This window comes from Trachypithecus francoisi, unplaced genomic scaffold (genome assembly GCF_009764315.1).
Source record: "Trachypithecus francoisi isolate TF-2019V2 unplaced genomic scaffold, Tfra_2.0 Lachesis_group20, whole genome shotgun sequence".
In the NCBI taxonomy this organism is placed as follows: Eukaryota; Metazoa; Chordata; class Mammalia; order Primates; family Cercopithecidae; genus Trachypithecus; species Trachypithecus francoisi.
Window position 1 is genome coordinate 32743301 of NW_022681466.1, and position 19838 is coordinate 32763138.

A 19838-nucleotide genomic window follows, 5' to 3' on the forward strand; every position below is an offset into this window, starting at 1 on the left:
TATTGTGGCCATCTTCCCATGTCAGAATACGTAGGGCTACGCCATCATTTTTAGTGTCTGAATAGTATTCTGTTGACTGAGTGAAGCATGATTTATTATCCAACTCCCTCTACCCCATCTCTTCCTACATGAGCAAGTCAGAGCCCAGAGGGGCCAAAGCCATTTCACAAGGAGACACCTCAAATGATCAGTGCAAGAGAGTTTTGCTGTGAGAAGGAACACAGGAAGGTAGCCAAGTATCACATGGTTTCCCATAGCTGGCTTTAGATACCCCAACACCCCCACACCCACATCTCCCACCAACCCACATACATCAGAAGAGTATGCAGCTTCGCCTCAGCCAAAATGCCCTCCGAGGCAGGGCTCCACCCTGACAACTGCCTTTGTCCTGGGCTCTGGGGACCTGCCCTCAAGTCTCTAACACAGATCTCAGGGCCAGGAGGCCCCAGAAGCTGATGCCTTGGGCCACTGCCTGCTGCTCTAGTGTCATCACACACAGGGGTCAGTGACTTGTGTTAAGGCCTTCTGGAGTAAAGCCGTCAGCTCCCTGCCCCGCCGGTAATTTACTAAGAGAGATGGAGGGACCTGGCTCTCACTCTGCCAAAGGCAATCCCTCAGAGAAAGATGACCTGGGCCGCCCCCAGGGGAGGAAGAAGGAAGATGGCAAGACCTACATTTTCCCCATTAGCAGCCCTCTGGACAGCTCCCTCGGGTTCTGGGCCTCTCTGAGTGTTGAGAAGCTCCAGAAGCCACTTATAGGAAGCGCAAACCGGTTCTGACAGGGCTGCAGTTTCCCCTCCGCATGGGGCCTCAGGCAAGTCTCCCATCCTCTCCATGGCCATATGTCCTCATCTCGATGCACCCCTTAGGGGGTTTCAATGGGAATGAAATAAGATAATCCTCAGCACACTGCCTAGAAGGTGGCATTCGAGGTATCACTGCCCCAGGAGGCTGGTAGAGAGCTAGGAGCAGTGGGTAAACTGGCCAAGCTGCCCCCGCAGGGGGTGGGGTAGGGAGATTCTAGGGGAGTTTTCCCCAGCACCTGGATGTCAATCCCTGGAACTCTTTCAGGCCTCTGGAAGGAAATATCGATCCTCATGGTCCTGGGGGAGGCTGGACTGGCCTGGGCAACTGGAGACACGGCAGCTCATGCAGCCGCTTCCATCTGGCCCAGGTGCAAAGCATTGAAAGCATCCTTGTGGGGACCACAAAATGTAAAGGACTGACAACTCCAGCCCAGGCCCACACCCCGCCTCACATTACAGGTGAAGAGCCTGAGACCCAAGTCTAGGAGGGAGTTGCCTGAGGACACACAGTGAGTAAAGGCAAAGTCTAGACTTTTCTATTAAAGAGTGGTTCTGTAGATGAGAAGAGTGGCTCAGAACAGTAATGGGAAACACAGGGAAACAGTAATGGGAAACATTTTGATTTACAGAAGCACCATTTCCACAAGACTTTATAAGGTCTGAGACTCCCAGGCTGCCTATAGAACCAGGTGGACTGTAGAGGCCCCCAATTCTCAGAGCACTTTCCCTTTCTCCCCCTGGCTAAGCTCAGGGCAGAGTCTGAGGCCATGGCTGTGGTGTGCCTGGGAGCAGGGTCAGAGTTGTCCCTGCCAGGCTGCCTTTTGCAACTAGCACTGCTCAGATGAAAAGCAGTTTAAAATACCTGAAAGGATTGAGGCAAGTAGGCGACAGGTTTATGAGCTTGTGCCACGTGCTTTCACATTTAATCTTTATTAAAACTCCATGAGACAGGTGTTGCTGCCTCCATTTCATAGCTGTGGGAACCATTTCAGAGAGGTTAGGTAAACTGCCCAAAGTCACACAGCCAGTATGTGGAGAGGCCAGAATTAGGAACCCACTTCCTAAGAGGCAAAAAATGCCAAGTAAGGCTCACAGGGCTATGAGCCAAGGAGCATAAGAAATTCAGCCACGTGTGCCCCAGGTTCAGGAGACTGGGCATAGCCCAGAGGACACTTCAGCAGAGGAAACATGACCCAGACAGCATGGTAGCAAGGTCTCTTGGCTCTGCTCCAGAGCTGGCTCTGTGACCTTGGAGAAACCATACCACCTCTCAGAACCCCAGCTGCTGAGCACTGGTAGGGAAACAGAGGGAGATAACCCCTGACTGGCTTCTGAAAAAGGAAGCAAACAACCCACTGGGCTTATCAGACCTCTCGGAAGCTGATTCAAAGGCTCCCCTGAACTCATGATTGTGGATGACCTGGGGACTGGGAAGCAGAAACCCCACACCTGTCCTCCTCCAGGTCCCAGGGAGCCAGGATCAGAGTGGCTCTCCACCTCCCCTGTAAAGGAATCCAGGCCTGGCAGGGGCGGCAAACAGCCAACCTCCTCTCCTAGCATGAGCACACAGCCAAGGCCTGAGTCACTCCCGGCTTGGCCCACGGAGGTGGGCAAGCTGCCCCAGTGCAGTTCATCTGGCCTTGCCCAAGGTCATCCCAGCCAGCCTCCTGCCTGGTGCATCAAGGCCAGCGAAGGTCTGCATGGGGGCTGTGAGAGCCGGGGAGCCAGAGCCCTGGGTGCACTTTCTGACCCTAGTAAGGCTGTGTGACTTGGGGAAATTGTTTCATTTCTTTGAACCTCAGCTCCCTCATTTGTAGACATAGGGATAGCACCCCCTTGGAAGGAGTATTAATAGAATGTACACGGGTACCTGGAGCATAATAAGCACCCAATGAGACAGGCTGCTGTGGCTTTGGGCACAGGCCTGGGACCTTTTCCCGGGGTAGACTCACTCCCTGAGCAATCTCATCCAGCCCCACAGCTTGGAATACCATGTGCATACTGAACACTGGCTCTCATGTGCTCTAGCCTCTCCCGTGGGCACTCCCCTCAACTCCACACTCATACAGCCTTCCTGCTGCCTCTACTTGGACACCCAACAGCAGCTCCAACAACATGGATCCATCCCACCTGTGATTCCCTCCAACCCCAACCTGTTCCTCCCCTGCCTTCTCCATCTCTGTTAATGGCAACTCTCCCTGGCTTCGGCCAAAACCTTTGGAGTCATCTTGGAGTGCTCTCATTCTCTTACACTCTGTGTCCAATCTATGGCAAAGCCTGTCTTCCCCGCCTTCCAAATGATTTCTGAATCTGGCCACTCCTCACCATCTCCACAGCTACCACGCCCTCCCTAGCTCCCTGCCTCCCACTTGCCAGCCTAGAGACCCGTCATCGCAGGGGTCATGCCCTTCCTCTGCTCCACACCTCCCAGTGATTTCCATGTCCCCAGAATACCCAGAGTTTTACTGTGGCCAACCCACATGGTCCTACCCATGACACCTTTTGACCTGCTGTCAAATATGCATGCACACATACAGAGAGAGCCTCACTCACGGCAGTTACCTGGATCCTTGCTAGTCCACCAATGAGCCAGGCACACTCCCACCCAGGGGCCTCTGAACTTACTTTTTCCACCACCTGCTATGTTCTGCTCCCACATATCTGCACGGCTCCCTTCCTTCTGGTCCCTACTCAACCATCACCTTGAGTGGGGACCAAAGAGGCAAGTCCACCCCTCAACGTCCTAGTGTTCCTAACCCTTTAGGCTCACCTGTCCTATTCATGAAACAGACCACCATGGATATTATACATTTGTCACTGATATCTTCTCCACTAGAATGTAAGCTCCATGAGGGCAGGGGCTTTGCCATACTCACTGTGGTATCCCCAGTGCCCGAATCGGTGCCTGGCATGGTCAATAGATATTTATTAGGCGAATGAGTAAAGAAGGGAAGGAAAGATGGAGGACTGCAGTAACTGTGCATTTCCCTCCCTTCCCTTCCTCTTCTGGCTCACAGCAATGGTGGGCGGGGGGCTTTTCAGTTTCCAAAGCCCTCTGTCCCCCACACACTCATTTACTCCTCACAACAAACCTAGAAGATATATAAGGAAATGTGTTATTATCTCACTTCAGAGACAAGGGGTCTGAGGCCAAGGCAGCCCAGTGACATGGACACAAGACTGATGGCAGGCTGCCCCTTTCCAAGCTAATGCTAGCCCTGGGGGCAGGAGGTCGACCCCCTCCTAGATCTGACTTGACCTTCCATTCTGCCCCCCAGGAGGATCAGGGCCCAACCCTGAAAGGTGGGAGTTAGAACAGGAAGCCACAGGTCCCAACGGCCAGCACCTTCCTGTGCCCCACCCAGAGGTCACTCTTCTGGAAGGAGGGTAGGACTCCTCAGACCAGCTCTGTCTCTGCACACCCCAGCCTCCCTCCTCTGAAAATCACCAAGGAGCAGACCCTGTGTCCATCTGTGATTGTCGTGATGCCTACCTGCAGAGGGATTTGCTTCTTGCCTAAGATCTGGGCCCAGCCCAGTGGCACTGCCAAGCCAGGCCACTAGGTGGTGTCCCAGAGCTCAGGCCTGGGCAGCTCCCAGGGAAAGGGCCAGAGTGGCTTTTCTCTCAGAACCCAAGAATGTGCCCCACCCCCACCCTTGGACTGATTAAAAGGGAGAAGAACCACCCAATTGCCTCAGGGGTCTTAGTACCCAAGACCTGCAGAGTTGTCAAATCGTTTAGTCCTAGGCCGGAGATCTGTGGCACATGTGTCACCACCTTCTAGCCCTCGTCCTTGGCAGACATCACTAATCCATCCAGGTATTACTGTCCTACAGAACCCACACAACCTCAGAACCCTCTGCAACATGGCCTCTGCACAAGCCACTACCCAGCGATTAGAATTGGCATGCAAGACAACCCACTTGCCAGCGCTCTCATTTCCCGTATGGGGAGACGCAGCCCAGGCTCACTGTCTCATTAGGAATCCAGGCTGCAAAAGCCAGTAGGGCCAGAATGAGGTCATATGACCCTGGGAGGCTTGTGTAACCATGGTTGAGTCCTGCGGAAACCTCAAGTGGGTAATGGCAGAGGCTGCTGGGCTGGGGCAGCTGCATCCTCAGCCAATTGTCACCTCAGAGCGGGTGGGGTGCAGGGAAATCTGCCTGAGCTTCTTGGCTTCAGAGCTGAAGAGGCCCCAAAAGGGGGTGAAAGGAAGGGGAGAGGAGAGCAAGAGACAGATAGAGGCTCTCAGGGTGTGTGTGTGTGTGTGTGTGTGTGTGTGTGTGTGTGAGGCAGCCCTGACAGAGACGCCTTGTCCTCCTGTCCCTGCACAGGCTTGTTTTCTTCCCAAGCTATTAATGTCGCTGCAGCTTCAAAAGCCGGGTGACCTTTAAACGCTGAGCCTCCTGCTCCTGCCCAAGGCTCGGAAAAGGCTTAATGGAAACTCGACCCAAATGGCCACAGCTGCTGGGGCTGCAACAAAGCCAGCCTCATTCCCGAGGCCCCCAGAGCTGCTGGGCAGCCACACCTGTGCCTGCCCCCAGGCAGCCAGGAAGGGCAAAGAGGACCCTCGGGCACAGCCATTGGAGAAAAGAGACTGCTGGACCTTAGGGGAGGAGGAGGAGCAGGGGAGAGACAGACAATGCTGTCATGCACTGCTGTGTGACCTTGCGTACTTCTCTGGACCACTGATCTCGTCTACATCTGTAAAACATGAGAATTTGGCAGTGTGGTAGCTCACGCCTTTAATCTCAGCACTTTGGGAGGCCAAGGCAGGTGAATCAGGAGATCAGGAGTTCAAGACCAGCCTGGCCAAAATGGTGAAACACCATCTCTACTAAAAATACAAAAATTAGTCAGGCATGGTGCTGGGCACCTGTGATTCCAGCTACTCGGGAGGCTGAGGGAGAGAACTGCTTGAACCCAGGAGGTGGAGGTTGCAGTGAGCCAAGATCATGCCACTGCACTCTAGCCTGGGTGACAGAGCAAGACTCTGTCTCAAAAACAAAACAAAACAAAACAAAACCATGAGGATTTGATAAAAGGACTCCTCAAGCTCTTTGCCAGCAAGAAGCCCCACTGTCACCCAGAGAAACAGGACACCTGGTTTCTATGCCCACCCAGCAGGGCTGCCGGCAGGAGTGAGGCTAGGGGCAGCCCCTGCCTTCCAAAGGCTACCCCATGAGCTGTGCAGGCTGGGCATGCCATGACGCCTTGGCCACCCCCACCCCTATCACTTACATCTGTAAGGGTGGGGCATTCCTTTAAAATTTGTTTTTAATCCTTAAAAATCAGAAGAAAGGCCAGGCTTGGTGGCTCATGCCTGTCATCCCAGCACTTTGAGAGGCCGAGGCGGGCAGATCATCTGAGGTCCGGAGTTCGAGACCAGCCTGGCCAACATGGTCAAACCCCGTCTCTACTGAAAATACAAAAATTGGCCTGGTGTGGTGGTACGTACCTGTAATCCCAGCTACTTGGGAGGCTGAGGCATGAGAATCACTTGAACCAGGAGGCGGAGGTTGCAGTGAGCCAAGATCACACCACTGTACTCCATCCTGGACAACAGAGTGAGACTCTGTCTCAAAAAAAAAAAAAAGATTAAAAAAAGACCTTTTCTTTTCTAATTTTTCTCTCTCCTGCCTCAACACTTGTGGCCATGTCTGTAGCCAATGGGAGATGTGGGGCAGGGACGAGGGCAAGAGGTTCCAGAGGAGGTGAATGAGGTCCCTCATGGACAAATTGGTCCCAGAGCCTCAGTCCTAAGGACATCATCATTCATCTCTGCTCCTGAGGCCCAAATATCAGGCGTGGCTGCCACAAAAGGCACCATCAAGAAGGCAACACTGCCTTCCAGTGAAAAAGATCCAAGACGAGGCTCCTCAGCAGAGAAACATGTCATTTGTTTGGTTCATCTTAGCAAGATAATGGTCATAACAGTCATAATGAGAATAGATAATATTTATTGCCTGCTTCCTTATATGCTAGCCACGACTCGAAGTGCCTTATTGCATGTTAACTCTCTTTATCCCCTCTACAGCTCTATGAGGTGCATATTACTACTGCTGTTTCCACTTTATAGTAGAAAAATGAGGCGTAGAAGAGTTGAGTAACTTGTTCAAGGTCACACAGCTAAGCGGCCAAGCTGAAATTTGAACCCAGAAGGTCCGATTCCAGATTTAATGCTCTGTATCCACTGGGCTTGGTCACCATTCCATACTCCCTAGAGCCAAGCACAGAACTGGGCACACAGCAAGAACCCAATAACTGTGAGTTAAATTGAATTCTAAAGGGCAGGGTTGCCCCTGGAGAGGCTGGGGGTGCCTGGGTGCCACTGGAGGTATAAGGGATGGTGCTTATGTCCAGGAAGCAATGGAGAAGACAAAACTGTGGCAGTTTCCTCACAAAAACTTTTTCCCACCCTACTGAAGTTGTCAAGTTGCCTGAGCAACCAACTGTTTTCCACCACAACCTGGCCTGGCTGGGGACTATTTCCACAACAGTCCCTCTCTCCATAAACAAAAGCCACCAGCTCAGCCAAGATATTCGACTCAGGTGCCTGGAAGGAGATCAAACCTCAGTGGATGAGGGGGGTTACTGTACCCCCTGCCCTCCCGCAGGTGCCACAGCTCTAGGGGACCCCACTGGGCTGGCAGGAACACGTGCGTTCATGCTACCAAGTCAAATGGCCCATGCTGGAGGAAGGAGGCCACCAGTAACTCAGGTGCAGGGCCAAGGAAGCTGGGCTGGCTCCAGGCATGAGCTCATACTGGACCAGGCCCAGCTTCTTGGGAAAAGGGGTCAGCTGCTCCTCCCTGGGCTTCTCCTATAGGCAGTCAGGCTGAAGCCCTCCAACAGGCTGAATTCTAAGGTCTGGACAGCAGCAGGAGACACTTCTGGGCCCCCGGGACAGGCAGCAATCAATGCCCCACAATTTAGCATCTGAACATGCCCAGGTAATCCAGGCCAAGGAACCCATGATTAGAAAGGAGTGCTCAGGATGGGCAGAGGAGGGTCCTGCAAACAGAACTCCCAACCCCTGCCCCTACCCTCCACACTAAGGCACACTTTGCACCTACCTACTGATTCAGGAATTCCACTTCTATGAAATTTACCTACAGATGATATGTTTGCAACTGTGTATGTGCATAAGGATATTCCTTGTAAGTGTAACAGCAGAAGACTGGAAACACTCCACAAGTCTACCCAGTAGCACGCTGATGAAAATATGATACATTATCATCATCCTCCTCTCTCTATATAATGCTATTCAATAACAAACATGAGGGATTTCAATATGTCTCCTTAGCCCAAGACCTAAGGGAACAATGCAAGGTACAAAACAATGAGTATAGTCACTCTACTATAGTGCATTATGCGGTGTGTATGTGTGTGTGTGTGTGTGTGTGTGTGTGTGTGTATGAACTCTGAAAGGATTCACAAGAAACTTACATGTTTCCCCTGGGGAGAACTGGGTCATAAGAGATAGATCAGGGAAACTTTTCCACTATAGATTCCTGTATACCTTTAAAATTTTGATTGATACTCATTTATTAATTTAAAAATAAAATATACAAATAATCCATTATTATTGGATTACTAAGCATTAATAGCATTGCCAGTGATTTTTATATCTTTTGCTTTTTTTTTTTTTTTTGATATGGAGTCTCTCACTGTCATCCAGGCTGGAGTGCAGTGGCGTGATCTCAGCTCACTGCAACCTTTGCCTCCTGGGTTCAAGTGATTCTCCTGCCTCAGCCTCCAGAGTAACTGAGACTACAGGCACGTGCCACCATGCCAAACTAATTTTTTGTATTTTTAGTAAAGACAGGGTTTCACCATGTTGGCCAGGCTGGTCTCGAACTCCTGATCTCAGATGATCCGCCTGCCTAGGCCTCCCAAAGTGCTGGGATTACAAGTGTGAGCCACCGCACCCAGCTATGTCTTTTGCATATTATATTATCTACAACAGACATAAGTTACTATTTAATAATAATTATAGCAAACATCTATGAGCACTTGCTAGATGCATGCGTTTTCTCTACACTTGGCATGTATTATCTCATCCAATCCCCACAGTACAGCAATGAATGCATCCACTTCACAGAAAAGAAAACTAAGGCTCAGAGAGATTAAATAACTTACACAAGGTCACACAGTCAGTGGCAGAGCCAGATTGGAATCCAAACAGTCTGGCCCTGGAGTCCATGATCTGCTATATTCCAACCTATAGTGTCTCTAATTAAAAGTTTTTCTAGAATGTCTTTACTCTCTAATTAAAACAAAATTTTTAAAAACCTGAATTATGGCCAGGTGCAGTAGCTCACACCTGTAACCCCAGCACTTTGGGAGGCTGAGGCAGGCGGATCACGAGGTCAGGAGTTTGAGACCAGCCTGGCCAATGTCGTGAAACCTCATCTCTACTAAAAATACAAAAAATTAGCTGGGTGTGGTGGCAGGGGCCTGTAATCCCAGCTACTTGGGAGGCTGAAGCAGGAGAATCACTCAAATCCAGGAGGCAGAGGTTGCAATGAGCCGAGATTGCACCACTGCACTCCAGCCTGGGCGACAGTGCAAGACTAGGTCTAAAAAAAAAAAAAAAACTGAATTATGGTAGAAAAAATCTTAAGAAAGCAAACCCCAGAGGCTCCAGGGCTTTAAACCTTTTCAATCCTAAGAATCCCAACCCAATCCTTCCTGCTCTGATCATTTAGGCAGGCTTTCTCCAGTCACCGCACCCCCGTGGGGCACCCTCCAACCTTGGTCAGGGACCCCCCTGCCTCCTGCTGGGGATGCAGGGAAGGAATGAGGGTTGAGTGGGCAAAGTGCCGGCTCATAGCATAGCTGTTTCAGAGGTAGAACCATGGTGTGGAGGAACTGTTGGGGCACAGCAGGGCTGGGGGTCTGGCCAGGAAACTCCTGGTGGAGGGGAAACCACAAGTTGATGTTTACTGGTGCTATGTCTGGGGTAGGAAGCCATGGAGCTGAGTGGTCAGGAGTGGGGCTTTAGCCTGAGTGGTCAGAAGTTGGGCAGTCCTCTGTTTACCTCCTGATCCTGCAGCTTACTGGGCAAGCAGGATTGCTCTGAGCCTATTTCCTTATCTGTAATATGGGGATACCTATACCTTCTCAGATGGGGCTCCTGCAGGGGATTCACTGTGGTGGCATGCACAGCACCCCACAAGGGAAGCTGCCAGTCAGGGGCAGCTGTTAGTAAGACTCTATGAGCACTGGCCATAGCACCCCAAGGCCATATAGTTCCAAGGGGCTGAGTCTAGAGTCTGGCCCAGACGTCTAGTCTGGGAATATGACCTTGAATCCAGCCGTGAAGGGAGAGAATGTGCAGCGTAAAGGCCTCCCTACTCAGGGACCTCTACTACCTCAGGCTGGGAGACCTCAGGGACCCTAAGAGAAGAGCAGGGAGCTGGGCCAGCAGCCAATACCCTGCCCTCCAGCTAAGCTTCCAAGGGTAGGAGAAGTGATTGGAATAATGCAGGGTGCCCACTCCTACCCAGGGGAAGGAGGTGGCTTGGAACTGGCCCCCAGGGGAGTGGCTCCATGGGCCCTGGGCAGCAGGAGCACAGGCAGAGTGGCCCTCTCAGAAATGCCTTCTCTGGCAGCTGAGGAATGCAGGCTCAGGGCAGAGGAACAGAGGCTGGGAGGGAGGGGTGGCTGGCCCAGGGCTGAGCTTCAGAAGAGCAGGCAGCAGCTGCGGCTGGGAGGCCGCCCGCCTCAGGCAGCCGGGACACCATGAGAAATTCCACCCAGAGTGAGAAGGGCCCAGCCCAGACAGCAGATGGGATAGTTTAGAGCCACTTACTGCTGGGCCAACTACACCCCCCAACCACAGACTGCTCCCTCCGCCTGGCCTCGGCCCCTGCTCTGCCTGTGTAGCAGCAGAGCTCCCCTTGCACAGCCAGGAGCGCCCAGATGCCAGCTGCCTAGGTCCCCTCTCCTGCCCATCCGCACACCCACGTGCCCACACATATACTCTGGAGCTGCCACGGTTAGGGAGGCAGGAGAAACCTCATGTTCTCACTTCCAGATGGTGCATGTTGCCAAAGGTCACAGAGCCCAGTGGCTGCAGCACTGGGATTCGAACCCAGATCGTGAGACTCCTGGCCAGTGCTCTCTCCTTGTATGGGCACACACAGCAACACATGCCAGCACACAGCTCACATGCCTGCATGTGCTCACAAGCTCCCACTCATTGCCACACACACCAGCTCACTCAACCCCATTCACTTGCACAGTGCCACATGCTCCTCCCAGGCCCTCACAGCCACAGGACACAGACACCGCTTTAGGATTTTTTCTTGAACCGTCCCACACAGCCCAGGCACTCAATGTACTACTCCCCTCTTCGCCCAACTCTGAAGCTAAAATTACAATCACTCTTCTATACGCACTCACTAGTGTGCACTGACAGCACCCTCAGCCCTCCCACAGCCCACCCTCCAAGCCACCCCCTTCATTAGGCTGATAGCAGGGCCAGATAAGGCCTTGGGATCCTTCTCTTCCCCCATCTGCACTTGGAATGGATTTTACAGCATTGGTAAGGTCAGGCTGACCTGACTGGCAGCAAAACTGGCCAGAACCAGGAAGTGGCACACCCTGGCCAAGACACCAGCTTCCTGGTTCCCTGCAGGCCCAGCTCCTAGAAGGCAGCGCAGGGAAGGACTTCAGGCCAGCTGGGGCTGGTAGCCTCGGCCCCAAATCTAACAATCAGGGGAAGGGGACAAGAGCTCTTAGGGGTCCCATAACCAGCCTCCTTTGCCTCCCGAGGGCCTCAATCTCTACTTCTAGAAAATGGAGAGAAACAGTCCCTGTTTGGTCTGATCATTGAAATCTTCCAGGGATATATAGGTGGGGGCTGGGAGAGTGGGTCAGGACCAGAGAAAGGTACCACTTTTCTAGGTGCAAACTGGGATGAGTCCTCTGCAGAAACAGCCTGCTGCATCCTAGTCCCCCAGGGATGGAAGGGTCTGTACACTTCCTTTAGCTACAGAACCAGAACTGCTTTCTTTAAATGAAACCCTCAGCAGAAGTCCATTATGTAAAGGCATTAAACAGAAACCTGCCCTCATCCACCCCCAGCAATTATGCATAATCAGAGAAGCTGCCATTTAGCAAGTGCTAGGCAAAGTGCTTCTCATGCATCACATCGTTTAATCCTCGTGACAATGTAGTACTGTAGGTTATTACCTTCCACGATCATCGTGACCATTTTATAGATAGATATACCGAGTGGTGTGTGACCTAGAGATTGTCCAGGACTGCGCCACATTTAAATTGCAGGTACATGTCAAGTCTCCTGACATACCAGTTGCTTGCAATGCATTTTAAAGCCTGGGTTTAAATCCCTCATGCTCCCATCTCTCAAGTTGTTTGCATCTCTGCCTGTTCCGCTCACTGCTACTGATGAGGCTTCAGGAAATGCAGTGAGCTTTTCCATCAGTCTAAGAAGTCAAATGCTCTTTGCACTATAGCAGTGTATCTCAGAGGGTGGTGGCGACCACCTTCCTCAGACTCCCCATATTCTCTAACTCACTATTAAATGAGAATTTCTGAGGACATGGCCTGGGGATTTGCTTTCTAACAAGCTCCCTGGGTCATTCCCATGCACAGGAAAGTGTGAGGACCACTCTCTTTTTTTTTTTTTTTTTTTTTTTTTTTTTTTAGGCGGAGTCTCGCTCTATCGCCCGGACTGGAGTGCAGTGGCCGGATCTCAGCTCGCTGCAAGCTCCGCCTCCCGGGTTTACGCCATTCTCCTGCCTCAGCCTCCCGAGTAGCTGGGACTACAGGCGCCCGCCGCCTCGCCCGGCTAGTTTTTGTATTTTTAGTAGAGACGGGGTTTCACCGTGTTCGCCAGGATGGTCTCGATCTCCTGACCTCGTGATCCGCCCGTCTCGGCCTCCCAAAGTGCTGGGATTACAGGCTTGAGCCACCGCGCCCGGCCAGAGGACCACTCTCTTGCAAGGTGATGCAGTTCAGGACCTGGATGCTGGTTTTGGTCCTATCACTAATTAGCCAAGTGATCTCGGACAAATCATTTTACCTCCTGGGCCTCTAGGTTTCCATCTGGAAAATGGGAGGGTAGGACTGAATAATCTCCAAGACTCCTTTCACCTCCAACATCCTCTGTGTCCACTCCAGGTTCCCAGCTGGTCCACAGGTATATAAACTGAGTTTCACGGACTGCTCGGTCCCTATAGCAGCCAGCACACACTGTAGATACTCATGACAAAAAGTTCCTGTCTGGTTGACTTAAGGAAACATGCAAAAATGCCTTACCTCTGGCTCTAGGCCCTAAACAGATGACTTTTGGATCATCCATGCCACCTACCCCTCCCCTGAATATTTATTTTCTTCATTCCAGCCCCAGCCGTGAGCCAAGCAGGACTCTGTAAACATTGAGTCTGCACACCTGGGCTTAGTCAACAGTCATCAAACAAAGGCACTGCCAAATCACCTCACAAGCCCAAACTTGCACCTACTCTGTTTGTCACAGGGAAGCAGCCACCTGGGAGGTGTGAATGGTGTGCTCCCCCTTTCCCAGCACAGAATGGGCATGAGGGACTGGGCTGTATAGAGGATGTAGCCGAAATGGCCCCAGCCTACAAATGGGTTACAAGTTTAATCAGACTTAAGGGATGTGAGAAAACAGCATGAGAAGCAGCCAGCAGTTGCTAGAATCTTCCAGAAGCAGCTAGACATGTGTCAGTCCCTTGGCTCCTTTGATGATCATCATTAAAACATGATGCATTGGCCAGGCGTGGTGGCTCACACCTGTAATCCCAGCACTTTGGGAGGCAGAGGCGGGCTAATCACCTGAGGTCAGGAGTTCAAGATCAGCCTGGCCAACACAGTGAAACCCCATCTCTACTAAAAATACAAAAATTAACCAGGCATTGTGGCAGGCACCTGTAATCCCAGCTACTCGGGAGGCTGAGGCAGGAGAATTGCTTGAACCCGGGAGGCAGAGGTTGCAGGGAGGCAGCGGTTGCAGTGAGCTGAGATTGCGCCATTGCACTCCAGCCTGGGAGACAAGAGTGAGACTCCACCTCAAAAAAAAAAAAAAAAAAACCATGATGCATTCAGTACTTGAACCCAGGAGGCGCAGGTTGCAGTGAGCTGAGATCACACCACTGCACTCCAGCCTGGGCAACAGAGCAAGACTCTGTCTCAAAAAGAAAACCATGATGCATTCAGGTAGGGCTTGAACACTGCTTGCTGGTGGCAAACGTATGACTGCCTCATTCTTCAAGGTCTGTGGATCCCTAACAGTAGAGTTGTGGGGATTATCAGACCCACAGCCCGGACACGGGGTGAATTGAGATTCATGCTACCTTTGTGTATGGTGAACCTGTGTGCATGTGCAAAATAACTAAAGAGGAAGGATGAAAAGGAAAGGCAAGGATGAAAACCCAGCTTCCACAGGTGAAACATCTGTGAACTGTAGCCAGGATCTGCTGATCCTAGCCATTTGAGAATCCCAAGATAGATCATCCTTTCACTCTGACCACACTGACTATCCACAATGATTGTGCTTTATGTGTGCACAGCCCTCAACAGCTTACGATGCTGCGGGAAAGTCCCCAAACCCTTTGCATTCAGCCAGGCTCCAGGTTGGGCACAAACCCTATAGCAGAGAGCTGGCCTGGGTGCCATGCCATCCTCCCAACAATCCTATGAAGTAGGGACTGTTATTTTGCAGAGGAGGGGATTGAGGTACAGAGGAGTTAAATACCTTGCCCCAAGCCTCGCAGCCAGGAGTAACCAGGTCAGGATTCCACCCTAGAGCCCACACTCCAACCCATCACCACGCTGTCACCCCACTTACAATAATGAACCTCTGCACCTCTGCATGGGACAAAGAGGGAAACTGAGTCTTCCAGGAGACCTGGGCACATGAGGCCATCCTGGCAATGATCCCACCTCCAGCCATCCAGGAGCAAGAGCGAAGCCGCTGCATTGAGTGTGTAGGTGCGGCGGGCCAGCCAGGGAGCAGGGAGGTAAAAAAGCAATGGGGCACCTCAGCTCTGAGCTGGGCAGGTGAAGCCCCACCACATGCTTCCTCTGCCACAGCAGTCCCAGGCCAGGAGGGCACCTTGCCAGGCTCCACTGCCACCCACAGCATGGCCTCCCTGTCCTGGTCTGGGCTCTCCTCGGAGTTGTATTTCCATGGCAGCCACAACGGGCAGCAGCCAGGGTGAGTCAGGCCAGGCAAGAGGAAGTGACCACACTTGAAAATTATTAACATGCAGGGCTGAGCTTGAGGCCTTTGTTCTTGAGCAAAGACTGTAGCATTTCACTTTCAGGAAGGAGCTAGGAGGGTGGGGCAGGCTCAGAATTGCACAATCAAAGCACAGGCTCAAACACAGACAGGTTCCAGGTGGAAGTCAGCTTAGACAGGCCACCTGCAGAAAAGTGCAGGCCAACCCACAGCCCCATATAGCAGGTCCACAGAGAAAGTACAGGCCAACTCATCTCCACTGTCTTTTAAATCAGAGACCAGGCACAGTATATGAAAACCTATATAATCCCAGTGCTTTGGGAGGCTGAGGTGAGAGGACCACTTGAGGCCAGGAGCTTGAGACCAGTTTGAGCAACATAGAGACCCTTTCTCTATACAAAAGGAAAAATTAGCCAGGCATGGTGGTGCGTACCTGTAGTCCCGGCTATTCAGGAGGGTGAGATGGGAGGAGTACTTGAGCCCAGGGTTCAAGGCTGCACTGAGCTATGATGGCTCCACTGCACTCCAGCCTGGGTGACAGAGAGAGACCCTGTTTCAAAAAAAGAAATCAGAGAGGATTTCCAACAGCGATAAAAATCAGGGTTTTGTGGTCAAAGGTGTTCCAAGTCAAGGAGACCAAGTGAAGGAGACACAAGGCCGGCCACAGAGGAAAGGATGGGACTCTGGGCAGCCAGACCCCAGTGGGAGCCCTGTGTCTGGGAGAGATGAAAGACACCCCCTCGCCCCAGTTGGCAGGGGGCAGCCCCAGCTCTACAAAGGCTGCCTTCCTACACCCGCTTTCCAAAAGATGGCACCTCTCCAACAACCATGCAGGTGTTCTGGCCCCCCAACCCCACCGCATCTCCTAGGCAAGAAAAACACCCATAACTGTCCTCACAGGCACCCAGCAACCCTGAAACACTGTGTCTCGGGCAACTTTTCAGAGCTGCAGCTGTTCCCTTAAAATGTCACACATCAGCCACCAGGAGTGGTGGGAAAGGCTGAATTCTGGAGAAGAGGGATGAAGGCTGGGGGGGTGGGAGGGAGGGAAGGGAATATGGTCACCAGAGGAAAAAAGTCAGTCAACAAGGAAAAATCTGATTCTAAAAACATAATGCAAACAACAAAAAAACAGGCTTTGAGCAAGCCTCCTAAGCCCTGGGGCCCAGGCCTGTCCTTAGTTCCCGGGAAGGGGCCCTTGCTTCCCGTCCATTTAACAGGGGTCATCAAGAGGCTAAGATTTCACTCTGCTCCCCTCCTGCACTTCATGAGAGCTTAACCTTGAGGCCTTCGAGGAAATTAGGAGAAATGAGAACCCTGTCCTTTGGCAATTACAAAGTAAATGGCCCTAGGGGCCCGGCGTGGGGGTGGATCTCGCTACCGTGGCAGGGGGCAGTGGGGGGCGACCTCATTCCCACCCTTCCTCGGCTCTGCAGGGTGGCTGCAGCAGAGGTGGCTTGTTTAGGGAAGCTGCCTGCTCCATCCGTGCTGGGACCACAGGGGCAGGCCACCCACCCGGTCCAACTCACCCCCTCACCAAAGCGGCTCTTTTTGTAAAGGGCTTTTGGGGACAGGAAGCAATAAACAGAGTCAAGCGGCCAAGATGCAGGGGCTGATTATGCAGTTTATGGAATTTCCAGGCCTCTTTGTACTCTCCCACCAGCTGCCCGGGGCTCTGCAGAAAAAGGTGCTGGAGAAAGACCGGCTGGTCCCTGGCTTTACAGGTGGCCTTTTGCCAGGCCTAACTGGGCCTTCCTGAGTGAGTGAGGGGGCTGTACGCCTCGAGGGCCCTACAAGTCACCACGAAGAACAGTGTCACCCAGTACCACTAGAGACCAGCAGGCTAATGGCGACAGCTTCTCTCTCACTGACACACACACACACACACACACACACCACACACACACACACACTCCAGCCTGCTGCTCAACTCTCCACCCAGCTCTAAGTCACTCCGGTATTCCCAGAGGGGAGGGGATGCCTGGCTGCGCTGCCTGCATGCTGAGGCCAGGTGGGTGGCCCTCCTTCACAAGGAAGCTCACAGCTCAGCTCAGTTTAGCTGCACTGGGGATGGCAAGCAACTCGGGAAAGACTGAGGCTGGCGGGGAAGGTGGCTCTGGGCTGGAGGGCCTCCCCAGTGCGTGCTCAGCTCACGTTCCCCAAACAGGCTGTGATCTGGTGAAAGGTAGGCCCAAACGTGCAAAGCCATAAATGCAGAGCTAAAATGGGGAACTACCCACTTGTCTCTCAATACCCTATATGCAATAAACAACACAGGGCATGTCCACATGCAGCCGACACCTTCCAGTGCCAAATAGAATCGCATGAAATAAACCAAGTGGCCAGACCATGTGTACACTATACCATTTTTGTTCAAATGTCTGGATGTCCATGTGTATACTTGGGTACACACAGGAACACGTCTGGGTGGAGATGCACCAAATCTCAGGCAGCAGTTACTTAAGAGGACGGGTTGCATGGGGGCAACTTCTCCTCTTGGCTTCATGTACCTCTGCAACCTTTGGTGTTCTTACAAGAAACAGGCATTATTTCTGCAGTCTAAAATAAGATATTAAACAAAATAAAGTTCATTGTTGGTGGCAATGTAAAATGGTACAGCCACTATGAAAAAGATAGTGAAACACAGTGAAAAACCACAGTTTGGTGGTTCCTCAAAGTTAAACACAGAATTACCATATGCTCCAGTGATTCCATTCATGGGTATATACCCCAACGAATTGGAAACAGGACTCAAATAGGTCATTGTACACCAATGTTCATAGTGGCGTTATTCACAATAGTCCACAGCTGGAAACAACCCAACTGTCCGTCAATAGATAAATGGATAAATAAAATGTACTCTACATACTTAGAACAATGGAATATTACTCAGCCACAAAAAGGAATGAAATGCTGACATAGGCTACAATGTGGATGAACCTTGAAAACATTATACTAAGTGACAGAAGCCAGACATAAAGGTACAAATATTGTATAATTCCACTTATATAAGGAACCTAGAATAGGTAAATTCATGGAGACAGAAAGTAGAAGAGAGGTTTCCAAGGACTGAGGGAAGGGGGAGAATTGGGGAGTTATTATTTAATGGGCATAGAGTTTCTGTTTGGGATGATAAACAAGTTGTGGAAATGGATGGTGGTGATGGTGGCACAATAATGTGAATGTACCACATGCCACTGAATTATACGCTTAAAAATGGTTAAAATGGTAGGTTTTATATTTAGTATGTTTTACCACCAAGAAAGAGAGAGACAAATAAGGCACCAGGTTGTAGAAGACACTATGAGTCAGGCCGGGTGCAGTGGCTCATGCCTGTAATCCCAGAACTTTGGGAGGCCAAGGCAGGCGGATCACCTGAGGTAGGGAGTTCCGAGAGCAGCCTGGCCAACATAGTGAAACCTCATCTCTACTAAAAATATAAAAATTAGTTGGGCATGATGGCGGGCGCCTGTAATCCCAGCTACTCAGGAGGCTGAGGCAGGAGAATCGCTTGAACGCAGGAGGCGGAGGTTGCGATGAGCCGAGATCATGCCATTGCATTCAGCCTGGGCAACAAGAATGAAACTCCGTCTCAAAAAAAAAAAAAAAAAAAAAAAGAAGAAGACAACACCATGAATCACCATCACCAGGCAGAAGAGGGCACTACTTGGGCTATTTAGAGAGAGGGCAGCCAGCACACAGGAAATCCTGGCCTGCACAGAGGGGCCCTGTCCCCATCTGCATGGAGTGGGCTGTAAGACAATGACACCCCTGTTGATGAGGGCTGTTCAGATGGCCTGCAGAGTCACGCATGCCACAAGGCTGGGGGAGACGGCACTGCAGGGATACTTTCCAGACATTTGAAGTCCTTGGGTTATGATACGCTAGGAAACAATTATTTTAAAAGGTTAGTGTGCTGGAAAACAAAGCATGCATCAGGGAACCTTGGACAGGAGGGGACTAGGGAAGAGAGATGCTGGAGGAAGCAGGCAGGAGAGGCTGGGAGAAGAGCATCAGCGGACAGTCTGTCCTAGAGGGCCCTCAGCCAGGCTGGATCATTCACTCCACAGACAGGAGCACGCTCCCAGGTTCAGGGTAGTGGGAAAGTGGGGGTAAGGGATAAGAGGACCCTATTTACATCTGGTAAATACCTCTGTACATCTTCAGCATCCCCACAAATCTTGTTCAAAAATACATACTGGGCCGGGCACAGTGGCTTATGCCTGTAATCCCAGAACTTTGGGAGGCCAAGGCAGGTGAATCACTTAAGGTCAGGAGTTCGATACCAGCCTGGCCAACATGGCTAAACCCTGTCTCTACTAAAAATACAAAAATTAGCTGGGCATGGTGGCAGGCGCCTGTAATCCCAGCTACTCAGGAGGCTGAGGCAGGAAAATTGCTTGAACCCTGGAAGTGAAGCTTACAGTGAGCTGAGATCACACCACTGCACTCCAGCCTGGGCAACAGAGTGAGACTCTGTCTCAAAAAAATATATATATATATATAGATAGATAGATAGAGAGAGAGAGAGAGAGAGAGAGTACCTATCTAAAATGAGAATGAAAAAGTTGCCAGTGCACCCCACTCCCCTATTCTTGCAGAAGGCCCAAATTCCTGTGATTTGAGGCCAAGCCATAGGATCCAGAATAGGGAATAAGATGAAAATTACCAGGGTGAGCTGAACACCATTGTGACTGGACCTTGTTCACACACGCGTGCCCACCGGCCAGCCACCAGGCATCAGGTTCTTTTTGAGATGAAATCTTGCTCTATTTCCCAGGCTGGAGTGCAGTGGCGTG

The 19838-nt window shown here is 51.4% G+C and overlaps 1 protein-coding gene across 4 annotated transcripts in view; it reads right to left on the bottom strand.

Annotated features, from left to right (window-relative positions):
* CUEDC1 (CUE domain containing 1) overlaps positions 1-19838 on the bottom strand; it is a 96180-nt gene that overhangs the window by 26655 nt on the left and 49687 nt on the right. The window contains exon 1 of one of the 4 annotated variants that reach the window (XM_033183617.1): positions 15473-15532. The exons of 2 other annotated variants lie outside the window; for them this stretch is intronic. The gene's annotated coding sequence lies outside the window, so the exon portion shown is untranslated. Of the gene's footprint in view, positions 1-14646; positions 15052-15472; positions 15533-19838 lie in introns of those variants that run through there. One more of the 4 variants, XM_033183618.1, reaches the window with a different exon arrangement.